The sequence below is a fragment of the Heptranchias perlo genome, chromosome 13 (genome assembly GCF_035084215.1).
Source record: "Heptranchias perlo isolate sHepPer1 chromosome 13, sHepPer1.hap1, whole genome shotgun sequence".
Taxonomy (NCBI): domain Eukaryota; kingdom Metazoa; phylum Chordata; class Chondrichthyes; order Hexanchiformes; family Hexanchidae; genus Heptranchias; species Heptranchias perlo.
The window spans coordinates 51,551,299-51,563,798 of NC_090337.1; the positions used below are offsets into that span (position 1 = coordinate 51,551,299).

Below are 12,500 nucleotides of genomic sequence, written 5' to 3' on the forward strand. Positions count from 1 at the left end.
AAATTGAAAGGCTGAATCAAAAACATTTAATATTCTAATTATGTACTTTAGATACGCTAATTTGAAAATATATCTTGTTCTTTATAGAAAGCTATGCTGAGAAAATATACGATGCTCTGTTTCACTGAAAATTTGAAATGATCCTTTAATGACCTTAAACGTAGTCCGTGGGAAGATTAACAGGGGCTAGGTGAGTAAAAATTAGAACCTGCCCCAAAGTTATCACATCTGTTGCTTCTGCACACAGCCACTTGCCTTCACACGGCCAGCTTCAGCTGCAAGTGCACTGAGGTCTCAACCACAGGCTTCTCACTATCGCAAATGTATCTCTTGATGGGTCAGTAGGAGGTGTGATTTTAATGGGGCGAGGCAGGCAAAGCCAATTTATTCTCCCCCGTGGTTTAAAGCTTTGTTGACGCAAATTCTTTCCCTGAGCCTAGAACTGATGAGACTCAGCATACTTGAGACTGGCAAATTGCAGCAATACATTACATTCCCATTTAAAGCATAAGCAGTCATACCACTCTTGAAACATCACATTGGACAGAATTTACTGAGGCCCACAATTCATTAGACTTGCACTTGCCCATAGATGTTCCGGGGACTTTTGGGCTGGAAGTTACTGTAAGTTAGAGATCAAAATGGTGCGGTGCCCTCTACAGGGCATCTGGGACCTGTGTGAACAGGGCAAGCAATTGTGTATCTCCTTAACCAAACAGATTGAACATTTGGCAATGAAGGGAGAGTCTGAACTTGGAGGTGTAAATTAGAATAGTGAATTCAATGTCAAATCAGGTACAGAAAGCAAAATAAAGAGAGGGAAATAATGGGCCGGAAATTGCTTTCAAAATAACGGTGAGCCCAACAGTGCTCACACTATTAGTGGTGAAATCAAAGAGCAAATTCCGATGACCACACACATGCAGTCAAATGCAGAAATCCGGAACTTGCTCTTCCTGGTTCACCTTAAAGGGACATCGCCAGCTGCAATCAATAGAATCAACGTACCAGCGTCAACTCGCTCTCCTGCCCAGCTGGAAACCCACTAATATCGCCGCAAAACAGGTACACTCAGTTCTTAAAGTCTAAACTAAGTTTTAACAGCATGGTAAGTCTTAATGCCTGCCAAACAACCTCTCTGGTATTAAAAATTAACTTTTAAAAATGTCGAGTCTCATTACTCCTGATTCTAATAGATTTTGGACATTTAAAATCAATTAATTAAAAAATTGATTTTTTAAAAAACTTTTTCCTTCTATCTCTTTTATCTCAGTCTTTTAATCTTATCCATCCTTTATTTCGCATTCTTTATGTCATTTATTGGTCACATCTATGTTTTTAGTCTGTGCTGTTTGTCTATGAACTGAACTTCCTGGTTCTCACAGCATAGCTTGCTTCAAGCTGATTGGATGAGGGTCTTTAGTGATCCTTTCACCACTCACACAGCCCGGGAAAGAACGTTGATGTTTTTTGAACTCGCAGTTCAAGGAAGTTGCCGCCAAGAAGAACACGGTAACTTAATGGGTGAAGTTAAATCTAATGAGCAGCGACCACTGCTAGTTCTCTGCTTGGAGCAATTTATGGGCCGAGGATTGTATTAAGAGACAGAGATAAAAGAGACAGGGAGAATAAGTAAAAGGAAACAATTTTAAAAAAAAATCTCCAACAACAATTAAAAGCTGAAGGAATGAGACTCCACACTTGGAAAAGTTAATTTTCAGTGCCAGAGAGGTTTTTGGCAGTAATTAAGACATACCACGCCATCAAAAGGGGGCTTAGACTGGAATGGACAAGCTCTAACATTCTGTGGTGAGTTTACATGCAGCACAGAAACAGGCCATTTGGCCCAATAAGTCCATGCCGGTGTTTATGCTCCACACGAGCCTCCTCCCTCCCTACATCATCTAACCCCATCAGCATATCCTTCGATTCCTTTCTCCCTCATGTGTTTATCTAACTTCCCCTTAAATGCATCTATGTTAGTTGCCTCAATAACTCCTTATGGTAGCAAGTTCCACATTCTAACCACTCTCTGGTTAAACAGGTTTCTCCTCAATTCCCTATTGGATTTATTAGTGACTATCTTATATTTCAGGCCCCTAGTTCTGGTCTCCCCCACAAGTGGAAACATCTTCTCTACGTTTACTCTATCAAACCCTGTCATAATCTTAAAGACCTTTATCAGGTCACCCCTTGATCTCATCTTTTCTAGAGAAAAGAACCCCAGTCTATTCAATCTTTCCTGATAGGTAAAACCCCTCAGTTCTGGTATCATCCTGGTAAATCTTCTTTGCACCTTCTCCAGTGCCTCTATATCCTTTTAATAATATGGAGACCAGAACTGTTCACAGTACTCCAAGTGTGGTCTAACCAAGGTACTATACAAGTTTAACATAACTTCTCCGCTTTTCAATTTTATCCCTCTAGAAATGAATCCCAGTGCTTGGTTTGCTTTTTTATGGCTTTATTAACCTGCATCGCTACTTTTAGTGATTTGTCTATCTGTACCCTCAGATCCCTTTGCTCCTTTACCCCATTTAGACTCTTATTTTCCAGGGAGTATGTGGCCTCCCTATTCTTCCTACCAAAATGTACCACCTCTCACTTCTCTATACAGAAATTCATTTGCCAATTACACACCCATTCTGCAAGTTCATTAATGTCTTCCTTTATTTTGTCGCAGTCCTCCTCGGTATTAACTATACCCCCCAATTTGGTGCCGTCTGCAAATTTTGAAATTGTACTTCCAATTCCCGAGTCCAAATCGTTTACGTAAATGGCGAACAACAGTGGTCCCAGCACTAATCCTTGTGGAACACCACTTCGCAACTTTTGCCAGTCTGAGTAACTACCTTTAACCCTTACTCTCTGTTTTCTGTTTTGTAGCCAACTTGCTTTCCATTCTGCTACTCGTCCCCTGACTCCACACGCTCTGACCTTAGTCATAAATCTACTACGTGGTACCATATCGGAAGCATTTTGAAAATCCAAATATATTACATACTCTACAGTACCCTTTCCATTACTTCTTCAAAGAATTCAATAAGGTTATTCAAGTACAACTTCCCTTTTGAAATCCGTGCTGACTATTCTTTATTATATTTTCAGTTTCTAGATGTTTTTCTATTACATCTTTGAGTAAGGATTCCATTATCTTTCCTGGCTACTTGGTCTATAGTTCCCCAGAATTATTCCATCTTTTTAAATACAGGCATCAGATTAGCTGTCCGCCAGTCCTCTGACACTATTCCCTTTTCTAGTGAATTTTTATATATATGTAATAGTGCCTCTGCTATCTCTTGCCTAACTTCTTTTAATATGCAGGTATGCAATCCATCTGGACCAAGGATTTGATAAGCTAAGTTTGATTAGCTTATCAATTATCTCCCCCCTTTCTATCTTAAATGTCTTTATACTAGAGTGTAGTCCATGTCGATGATGTCAGTACAGGAACTTCATGCCTTTCAATGTATTTGAATGGTGAATCAGCGAGCTGCCATTTTCGCGAAGCTGATGGAGGGACAGCGCATCTCAGACAGCACCTTCCGGATTTTCACGTTTAACTGCACATCTGCCCTCGCCTGAAGTTGCTGTCCGATTTGAGCATATATAACGGTGAGTGTTGTTAGCCTCACTGTTATTTTCATAGTAAATTCGGGGCCAATGTGTTCCTTGTTGGGGTTAGACATCATACTATATATGGAGAATCTTTTAACACCTTCTCACGCTCCTCGACAGGATACAGGATAAAGCTGGTCCTATGATAGACAATCTTTCTCTACCTTAAACCTTCTTCTTTGTCACAACTTTTCTTGCCTTTCTTGATTTTATCGATACTACCCATCCTCCGAGCTTTCCTCTCCTGCTCCCTGTGAGTTCCAAATGCATCATCTTACACACTATGTGTCCTATCTGTATTCTTACTCATTCTTTCCCAGGACCTCAAAACTGTATGGGCCAGAACGGCACCCGCCCTTCATTAGACTTGCACTTACCCATAGATTTTCTATGGGGTTTTGCAGGGCAAGTTCCTGTCAGCTGAAGAGTGCAGTGCCCTCAACAGGGCATCTGGGACCTGTGTGAACATGGCAAGCAACTGTGTATCTCCTTAACCAATCAGATTGAAAAATCGTTAAAGAGCAGCGCAGAATCGGAACCAGACAGTATAAGTTAGAATAGTGAATTCAATGTCAAACTCAGGTACAGAAAGTGAAATAAAGAGAGCGAGAGAAAGATTAGATTAAGAGAGAGAGATAAAAGAGACAGAAAGTAAAAGTAAAAAAAAAAATTTAATTTTAATTTTTTTTTAAGATTTCCAACAATAATTAAAAGCTGAAGGAATGAGACTCAACACTTGTAAAAGTTAATTTTCAGTGCCAGAGAGGTTGTTTGGCAGTAATTAAGACTTATCATGCCGTTGGAAATGGTACTTAGACTGGAATGGACAAGCCCTAACATTTTGTGGTGAGTTTAGTCCATATCTACAACGTCAGTACAGGAACTTCACGCCGTTCAATACGTGTAAATGGGGAGTCAGACGGTGAGATGCTGTTTTCGCACAGCTTACAGCGTAGCAACGCATCTTGGACAGCAACTTCCGGATTTTCGCAGTTGACTGTGCATGTGCGCTCACTGGCAATTGCTGCCCGATTTGCACACAGATAACGGTGAGCGCTGTTAGCCTCACCATTATGTTCACACCAAAATCTGGGCCAATACCTCTGTATTTTTTGTTCAGCTGTCCCTTCCTCCTAGAATTGTTATACTTTTAAAACCCAAAACTTTTAAAAACAAAATGCCTCAATATACTCCAACTGGGAGAAGGTTAGATTCCCATGAAAGGGCAGTGTTGTTAGTCAACAATTTCTTTTACTGTTCTACAGATTAAGTTCTTTTGTGATCAGCCACTGCAAACAAGAAACAAAATACAAACCGTATACAGCACAGATATAAAGAACTAATTGCTTGGACCTCTCAAATGTGAGAATGTTGCCACTGCTTTCAGGTAATACACTTTTAGAATTATTAAGCTAATTGTTGTTCAGAAATATAAATATTCATCAATTTAATGTAGATGCATTTATTTTCCATTCCAGTATTCCATTTGCTTACACTGTGTGGGACAGAGATCTCAGCCATACTCAGTACAGTCATTAATGTCATTGTGGGAGAACAGGTTCTGTTCCCTGTACACAATCAATGTGGAGCTCAATATGAAGTAACAGTTCAATCAAAATCCCCAGTTCATGCCAAACTTGCTTCGTGGGGATACAACGATTCTGTCAGACACTCCCTGTATGAAGACAGACTGCAAAGGAGCACGAATGGTTCTGTGGTGCTGCACAATGTACAGGTTAATGACACTAAACTATATGGAATACAATTCGACTGCTACAGCACAACAGTTGAAGCGACAAATGAAACACTATTTGATTTGCGTGTGTTTGGTAGGTGTCTTGATAATATAACTTTTCAAACTCAAAATATATCTCTAAACATGTACTGTGTCATATTCCTTTTACTTTTTCTTTTTGCGAGGACAGGAAATCTCAAACTTTTCTCTCCATTTTTCACATCGCCTGCAGTCAAGATGACCAAGCAAGTGACCTGCTCCACAACCTCTGCCAATGTCACTCTGAGACAATTACTGGGAGGCATAAGAGCGTGCACTGGGGATTGCTCCCTCCATGAGGAGGTTCGAGGCCTCCACTCAGCACTCCAGCTGAGATCAGGAGCTCGGTGGAGGGGGAGGAAGGCGCTATGCTCACTCTGTGGGCTTCCTTCTCATTATTCCAGATTTGTTATTTACACAGCATCTGAAAACAGAATAGCTAGGTTAACATTTTGAAAATGTCTCCTATGTCAGAGCCTGTTGTGTATTTCTAGCTTTTATATTAACCCATTTAAACTGTAGTAACTTTATAGAATTAATTGGAGGATTACCGTATATATTAATGATTTGGACTTGAATGTGGGGGGCTTGATCAAGAAGTTTGCAGATGATACAAAAATTGGCCGTGTGGTTGATAGTGAGGAGAAAACTGTAGACTGCAGCAAGATATCAATGGACTGGTCAGGTGGGCAGAAAAATGGCAAATGGAATTCGATCCAGAGAAGTGTGAGGTAATGCATTTCAGGTGGGCAAACAAGGCAAGGGAGAACACAATAAATGGGAGGATACTGAGTGGTGTAAAGGAGCAAAGGGACCTTGGAGTGTATGTCCACAGATCCCTGAAGGTAGCAGAGCAGGTAGATAAGGTGGTTAAAAAGGCATATGGGAAACTTTCCTTTATTAGCAAAGGCATAGAATATAAGAGAAGGGAGGTTATGCTAGAACTGTATAAAACATTGGTTAGGCCACAGCTTGAGTACTGCATACAGTTCTGGTCACCACATTACATGAAAGATGTGATTGCACTAGAGAGGGTACAGAGGAGGTTTACGAGGATGTTGCCAGGGCTGGAGAATTTTAGCTATGAGAAAAGATTGGATAGGCTGGGGTTGTTTTCTTTGGAACAAAGGAGGCTGAAGGGAGATTTAATTGAGGTATATAAAATTATGATGGGGCTAGATAGAGTGGATAGGGAGGACCTATTTCCCTTAGCAGAGGGGTCAGTGAGGGCTTCTCTGGGGGCATAGATTTAAAGTGATGTGATTGGTAGAAGGATTAGAGGGGACCTGAGGAGCAATATTTTCACCCAGAGGATGGTGGGGGTCTCAAACTCACTGCCTGAAAGGGTGGTAGAGGCCGAAACCCTCAGTGCATTTAAAAAGTACTTGGATGTGCACCTGAAGTGCCGTAACCTACAGGGCTATGAACCAAGTGCTGGAAAGTGGGATTAAGCTGGATAGCTTTTTTTCGGCCGGCACGGACACGATGGGCTGAATGGCCTCCTTCTGTGCAGTACCTTTCTATAATTCTATGACAGAGATTTTCCTAAATATACAGATACATCAGGGCTCATGTTTTGTGAGGAGAGATTGACAAAGCATTTCCAGCAATCCAGTTGAACACATTACAGATTTCTGTACTTTGCTGGAACTTAACCAATCATACGAAATGTAAAATGTTGAAATTCAGAAAAATCTCTTTATTCACCGCCTAACCATTGCCTCTATTTCAGAACCAGTTTCCAAGCCTGTGATGACAATGACTGGCAATTGTTCAACTCCAAATATCACTTTGAGCTGCTCTGTCTCAAAGGGAACAAATGTCACATTTCACTGGGAAAAACAATCCTTGTCTGGAGTCATCAATGGAACATATGATGGGACAGAACTAGTGATAGACCATGTCAGTGAACAGGAACAATACAGGTGCACAGCAGAGAACCCAGTCAGTAATGCAACCAGTGATTCATGGTCCACAGAGCTGTGTAATAGGAATCATTCTGAAGGTGAGAAATTGTAAAAACTATTCCTACAGCCGTACTAATGAGAAACAGAGCACCAATACAAAGTACTTTTTTCGTACATATGCTGAGTAAAAAAAAAGTGGACCTATTCTGTATAGGTAACAACAACTTGCATTTATATAGCGCCTCTAACGTAGCAAAAAATCCCAAAGCACTTCACAGGAGTGTTATCAAACAAAATTTGACACCGAACCACATAAGGAGATATTAGGATAGGTGACCAAAGGCTTGGTCAAAGAGGTAAGTTTTAAGGAGTGTCTTAAAATAGGAGAGAGGGGTAGAGAGGTTTAGGGAAGGAATTGCAGAGCTGAGGGCCTAGGCAGCTGAAGGCACGGCCGCTAATGGTGGAACGAAGAAAATCGGGGAGGTGTAAGAGGGCAGATTTGGAGGAGCGCAGAGATCCCGGAGGGTTGTAGGGCTGGAGGAGATTACAGAGATAGGGAGGAGTGTAGTCATGGAGGGATTTGAAAACAAGGCTGAGAATCTTAAAATCGAGGCTTTGCCAGATGCCAATGTAGATCAGCGAATAAGGGATGAATGGGACTTGGTGTGAGTCAGGATAAGAGCAGCAGAGTAGGGGAATGGCTCATATTTACAGAGGGTGCAAGGTGGGAAGCTGGCTACGAGAGCACTGGAATAGTCGAGTCTAGAGGTAACAAAGGCATGGACGACGGTTTCAGCATTTGTGAAAATTCGTAAATTCAGTCTCGGGAGAGAGGGTACCCAAAGTGCTGACAGCTCGAGTCTATTTATGTTTTAAATGGCTTGACGAAAGAGCAGGGTACACTGAATGTATATGAGTCATGAATTCCAATCACAACTGTACTGACTTTTGAATCATGCACTAATAATTTCAGAATTCCGACGAATATCTTTTAGAGTGGAAATAACAGTACATTGATACAGTTACTTGACTGTATCGACTTTCGACTCATGATCTTTTACAGTGGAAGTTAATAGTACATTAATTAGTTACTTGATAATCTTGATCTGTCAGTACCTAATAGGCACCAGCTCCCACTGAGCAATACAGATGGCCATTTAAAAAAAATTAGGATATAAAATGTTTGGTATCAAAAACTCTAAACAGCATTATATAGTATTGAACATTGAAGGGTTATAAAATTCAAGTGTTCCACAATTCTCAGCTGCTGAAACTATCCACAGAAGCTCTTATTACCATAAACACACATCTCTCTCAGACAGCTTGTAAAAATTACAAGCTGCAATCTAAGCCAAACTTAGCCACACAATTGATTTACAGTGAGCAATAAAAGCGGCTGTAAAGATACCACATTCAATACAGTGCGGTTTTAGTATTTTGTAATTGAGCAATGCATTCACTTGAACTCTACCAAGAGCGAACACTACAGAGGGATTCCACTGTGCATATAGGAAAGTCTTGCATCTAGCATGTGCAGTCACACTTCAATGTGTCAAAAGTATATATAAAAGCAGGAAGAAGCCTAATCATTATCCTGTGGGGTTTTTTCTGAGCTCAGTAATTTGGTCTCTTCAGCTAAAGGTTTATGAACAGTTGTGATTCACAAAAACTTCCCTCAACAACCAACTTCTAATTGAGCTAAAAATGTTTATATTTAGATCACTTCCACACCAAATACCTGAGCAATGACTTTAAAAAGAGACAGACCAGGTTAAAAGCAGCCCCACCTTACAAACTAATCATCACTACCATGCTCCAAATCTCAGATTACTCATGAGCAATAAAATGGGAGATTGGCTATTATTAATAAAGAAAATACTCATAGGCCTCTAGTTGTAGGTTAGATCACTTACTCCTGATTTTTCTTGCACTCCCTGGAAACTTGTTTTAAACTCGTTCTCTCTGCTTAAGGAAATAAATGACCCATGTAACAACAAGACACAATACAACAGTTCCAGACATACTCACTGTATTTTGCCTGAATCTATCCACATATACACATACGTTAGCGTATAACTGATAATTGCTTTCCACTAAATCTGTCACATCACAGATTTGTTAGTGTTTTAATGCATTACAAACTTTAACCCCTCTGTGATCCATTTTAGGTCAGAAACTTCCCTGGATGATTCCCACCATTGCTGCATCCTTATTGCTGCTAGTTTTGGCTTTAATCATATACATTTGCTACAAAATAACACAGACTGCTGGTGATAAAGGGAGCAGTAAGTACAACTATTATTATTAGACAAAACTATGAGGCTTCAGCAGAAGTTCAAGGATGTTCATTATTTATTCCATGTATTCTAAGATTTGTAGACAGCAAAAAGTACTCCTGAAAATATTCAGAAAATACACAGCTGGTGTATATACTTAGTGATTTCAGGCTTATGGACTGCATTGTAAATCATGCAGAAGTTATATTTAAAAAGTCAAGCATTTTGATTATTGGGTAGCATTTTTAATGATAATTATTAAACAACAAGCATGGAACTCCTAAACATTTTATTCTTGCAGATTAAGAACATAAAATGCACAACTAGAAAAGCCTAATCAGTCCATTTGGATGGTTCCAAAATTAATACCTTTCAATTGCCCATGCAATTTTCTCATACTGTCCTCCACTGCCTCGCTGGACAGTCAACTCTACACATTCACCACCTTCTGCCTAAAGCAGTTAAATCTAGGAACATACGAACAGAAGTAGGCCATTCAGCCCCTCAAGCCTGCTCCGGCATTCATACATATCCTGCCTAATCTGTACCTCAACTCCATTATCTCTTGATATCCTCACCTAACAAAAATCTATCGATCTCAGTCGTTAAAGCTTCAATTGTCCACAGCCTTTTGGGGGAAGAGAATTCCAGATTTCTACTACCCTTTGTGTGAAAAAATTCTTTATGATTTCCCTCCTAAATGGCTAAGCTCTACTGTTAAGATTATATCCCCTCATTCCTACCCTAATCCTTTTAACATTTTAAACACCTCGATTACATCACCCCTCAATCTTCTATAATCAAAGGAATACAAGCCAAATTTATGCAACCTGTCCTTTAACCCTCTAAGCCTGAAATTGTGCATCCATCCTCTTCTAAGCTTGAACCCTTTCGTTGGTTCTCGAGTTTGTGGCAATCGAACATATCAGGATTCAATTTATGTATTCTCTTACAAACCATGAAAACTTGAATAATATCTTCCCTGATCCTTCTCTTCTCCAAGTGCCTCAACCTCTCCTCATTCCTCATCATGGTTGCCTTTTTCTGCACTGCTTCCAATGCCTGGTTATCCGTGCCATGCTGGGCCACCAAAATTCAACACGGTTCAATAGTTGTGGTTATACTGGTGCTTTGTACAGATTTATTATCACCTCCGGGCATTTTTTGTGCTCCATCACTCTGACCATAAGATCTGGTTGATTTTCCTTACTGTTGCTGTACATTGTGCTGTTGGTTACAGTGAGCTGTCCACCTAAACCGCCAGATCTTTCTCCTGTGTTGTGCCCATCAAGACCGCAGCTCCACAAGGTAAAATTTCCTTGTGGAGTTCTCCAATCTTCTGTCATAACTTTGGCAGAAGATCGGCAGAAAACATGGAGAAACGGCGTAAACAGACATTTACACTGTTTCTCCATGGTTTTCACCGATCTTACGCAGAAGTTACAGTGGGAGATCGGAAGAATCCCGTAGAAATTCTCCCCAATTTAGTTACTATTCTCACTATCTATTCCCCTTCTGTAGTTTCAGTACTTTCCATTTGTGTGTACTAAATCCCATTTGTCACACATTGGCCCATCTTCCCAACCTGTCCAGATTCTTTTGTATCCTGTTTACCGGTTTCCTTCTGCTGAATCCCTCCCTCCACTGTGGTGTCATCTGCAAATTTAGCTCGGTTTCTGTCTCCAGCTCCAAGTCATTTCTACACAGTGTAAGCAGCAATGGCTCCAGCATTGATCCCAGCACTCCCCTGTGACCCTTTTGTCACATCTCCATTCACAAGCACAGTTGCTTTCTCTGGTTTGGCCAATTTCCATTCCACTGCTGAGGTTAACCACCCGCCCCATGCCTTCCTAGCTTCTGGACCACTTGTTTGTGTGGCACGGTAATAAAAGCCTCGCTGAAATCTAAAGACTTCACGTCCCATATTGGTAGATTGCTATAAACAATGCAGAAATGAGAGAGTGAGTAGAAGAACAACACTTATGTAATCATCCTCTGTTGGTTTTCAGGCTCTTGTTTGAATTTGTGACCTCATTACTAAATTTTAAAATGTTATTAATGTAAAAGAACAGCGATTTCTCAAACAGGGAGGTGGCTGCTCAGATAACACGTGGAATGGGCTCATCAACGAGGGCCTCTCATGTTGATAGTGTGGTTCAGCATCGTTCCTGGTCTTGGATGCAAATTCAGGTCTCATCAATAGTTTAAATTTCAATACCAGCCAAACCTTGACAATGGTTCTTCTGCCCACAAACTATACAGGAGAAGAATACTTCACAGAAATGTTGATCCCCTGACTGCTGGGCATTGAATGAACAGAGCAGTACACTTGTGTTATGATTGTTTGGTGGAATTATGCATTTTCTGACTAGTTTCCAAAAAGTAATAAAATGATGTGAATCTCATGTACATTTCAGATAGAGCAACACAAGAGAGCAATGAAGAAACATCTTACCTTAGAGATGGACTTATTGAAGCCACATATATTACTAGAATTGATGCAAGCTAAACACTGCCCATTGACTGCAAAGTGGTACTTGCATTGTCAGACCCGCTGTGAGCAACTAACTTTAAAAAATGGAAGGAATTGATTGAATCACACGGGGCTGCAGAATGAGGATCATTGGTATGGGATTTTTCATTCAGCTCTACTGTGTCGGAGATTTCAATGGAATTGTGATGAATTTTATGTTGCCACCACACTCCAACAAAACTGAAGTTAATATTATAGCCTCACCCAGCATGCTTTCAGGTGGCAGATGCTGGGTGATGATAAGGGCCCTGGCAATTTATTCTACTACCTGGCCTGAAGACACTGTTGTCAATTGCGTCACTTTGTTCCCCCAGCAGAGATCAGCACATTGATATTCTTTTGTAAGGGGTCTTGTTTAGCTTTGCTACATTGCACATCTGTGAATTGAGAAT

The 12,500-nt window shown here is 40.5% G+C and overlaps 1 long non-coding RNA gene across 1 annotated transcript; it reads left to right on the top strand.

Moving 5' to 3' along the window:
- Nucleotides 1–7,361: 7,361 nt before the first annotated feature.
- On the top strand, nt 7,362–12,055 carry LOC137331100 (uncharacterized). The gene is made up of 3 exons (XR_010965378.1): nt 7,362–7,397; nt 9,468–9,584; nt 11,993–12,055. It is a non-coding gene; the product is annotated as an uncharacterized lncRNA (long non-coding RNA).
- The last annotated feature ends 445 nt before the right edge of the window (nt 12,056–12,500 follow it).